At 43.4% G+C, this 2500-nt stretch overlaps 1 protein-coding gene across 1 annotated transcript in view; it reads left to right on the top strand.

Annotated features, from left to right (window-relative positions):
- LOC125044366 overlaps positions 1-125 on the top strand; it is a 1657-nt gene extending 1532 nt beyond the window's left edge. The window contains exon 3 of the mRNA XM_047641002.1: positions 1-125. This exon is cut by the window's left edge and continues 500 nt beyond it. The gene's annotated coding sequence lies outside the window, so the exon portion shown is untranslated.
- The last annotated feature ends 2375 nt before the right edge of the window (positions 126-2500 follow it).

Below are 2500 nucleotides of genomic sequence, written 5' to 3'. Positions count from 1 at the left end.
GTCCTGGTTGACTGTCAGCCTCCTTCACTCATTAACATTGCATTCTTTACATGTTTTTTTATTTTTGTTGTATTGTTACTACGGGCCCGTTGTTAACTTTGTATAAATATATATTTGAAAATGAATATCCCCTTTTCTCTAAAGTCCTTTCCTAACTAGAAATTCATTAGGTATATGTATAAGAAAATGTATGTTCATCAACTACAGTTAGCTTTGTAGTGCGCATTTATACCATGCATAGCTTTGTGGTGCGCATTTATACCATGCATAGCTTTGTGGCGCGCATTTATACCATGCATAGCTTTGTGGTGCGCATTTATACCATGCATAGCTTTGTGGTGCGCATTTATACCATACATAGCTTTGTGGTGCGCATTTATACCATACATAGCTTTGTGGTGCGCATTTATACCATGCATAGCTTTGTGGTGCGCATTTATACCATGCATAGCTTTGTGGCGCGCATTTATACCATGCATAGCTTTGTGGCGCGCATTTATACCATGCATAGCTTTGTGGTGCGCATTTATACCATGCATAGCTTTGTGGCGCGCATTTATACCATGCATAGCTTTGTGGTGCGCATTTATACCATGCATAGCTTTGTGGTGCGCATTTATACCATGCATAGCTTTGTGGCGCGTATTCAGCATGTCACTCGGCGTGTTTTCCACATTTCTCAATCTCTTTCGCTATTTTTCTTCGTTTTTTATTCGCTTTCATAAGACACAAGACCCAATCCTTAGACCCTCGTGTTCCTTCGAACATTTCCTCTCACCATTGCGCTCACTCTCTGAACTTGAACTCGAAGACCATCTTCATAGAATTCAGGAAATGACGAGTTTAAAAGGTCAAATAACACGTTATGAACGGTGTGTATTATTTGACGCTCTTGGACTCGCTGCCGGTTTCATAATATAAGGAAATACCTTAGTAAGAACACCCAGTCGACACACCGTAATTACTATCATGACTTATAAAATGGATTTTTCATTTTATGTAGTGGATGTCAGAGCGACTTCCCTGCATCTAATGCTATGTCTGTAATAGATTCCTTGTGCACTGGTAATATCTGTGAACATCAAATCTTTACTTCAGTAATATATATATATATATATATATATATATATATATATATATCTGTGTGTGTGTGAGTGTATTATACATTTATAGTTATTACATTCCTTTACAAATGTACAACCTATCGTAAATTACTGCTTAGCAATAATTGCCCCATTAAGGGAGTACTTGTACCTAGCAGGACTAGCAAAGACGCTGTCATGTCATTTGAAAGAACTTCCCTGCTTCCTTATCATTATTTTTTTATCATTTCTATTATCTTTAACAAGTATAATATCATTTAATCAGTCATAATTTCAAACAGACTAAACCAAGCTAAAAGGCAAGAAATATACATCTGCAAAATTTCAGGCGACACATATGCATGTCGCGAGGTACAGGTTGAGAGCTTAGAAGACAAAAAAGACGTCATTTAAAAAGATAGGTACACATCGCTTGCATATGTGTACATTGTGTATATATACACATATATACATATATATATATATATACATATATATAGATGTGTGTATGTATGTGTGTGTGTGTGTGTAAAGGGTATTTAAATGACACCTTAAACATATGGTTTAGCAGGAGTAGTGAAACGGACGGTTGGCTTAACCTCTTTTATTGAGAAGCGTAAGCAACACAGATATTCACACGGATACAAGTCTGGATAAGGCTTAGTGCTGGGTCGTCAGCCCGCAGGGGAGCGCGCGGCTGGGGCCTGCCCGTAGGGCGGGCGCGCAGGAGCCAGCCTGACCCCCGGCGGTCGGCAGGACTCTGTGAAGAGGACTCTCTCTGACCTGGGTCATCCTGAGCCTTAAGTACTGGTGGGTGCGTGGGGCACGTTGGGTCGCTTGTGGTGAAGCCACGCGTATACGTGCTTCTGTACGCCACGTGGACATACTTATACTGCTCGGCCGCCTACTCACGCCTTGCCCTCGAGGCGTCTGATATTTGCCTCAAGGGTGACCCAACCTGGTTAGTTCTTGACTTGTAAACTCTTCGACCTTGCGTGTGCTGTCCCTGATGCATCTTCGTGGCTGCTCGTCCCTGTCGTCGTCTTCATCTTGGTCCCTGGTAAATCCGTTCGTCCTCGACATCCACACGTCCTCGAAGGTCTCGCACAGGTCCTCCTTGACTTCGGATTCGTCCTCGTAGTCCTCGACCAGGCCTAACTCGGCGGCTTACTCGCCCAATGCACGTTCCCGCAGATCTCTTCCAGGTCCTTCGAGCTCCTGGAGGTTGAGTGGATCTGCGGCGTCCAGGCAAGTTCACAGCATTATGGGTCGACTGGTACCTGCTCTGGCGAGTTCCTGGTCCTTCACTGGATCGACGGGCGTAATTATCCTAGTCTTTTTCGGTTTCTGGCGATTTCCCGGTGACGATTTTTTACAGCGCCCGAAGGTAACCGTTTCTGCAGCAGGGCCTCCTTCGG

The sequence above is a fragment of the Penaeus chinensis genome, chromosome 3 (genome assembly GCF_019202785.1).
Source record: "Penaeus chinensis breed Huanghai No. 1 chromosome 3, ASM1920278v2, whole genome shotgun sequence".
Lineage (NCBI taxonomy): Eukaryota > Metazoa > Arthropoda > Malacostraca > Decapoda > Penaeidae > Penaeus > Penaeus chinensis.
The sequence above is the reverse complement of the archived record's forward strand: the minus strand, read 5'-3'. Positions and strand labels throughout refer to the sequence as shown.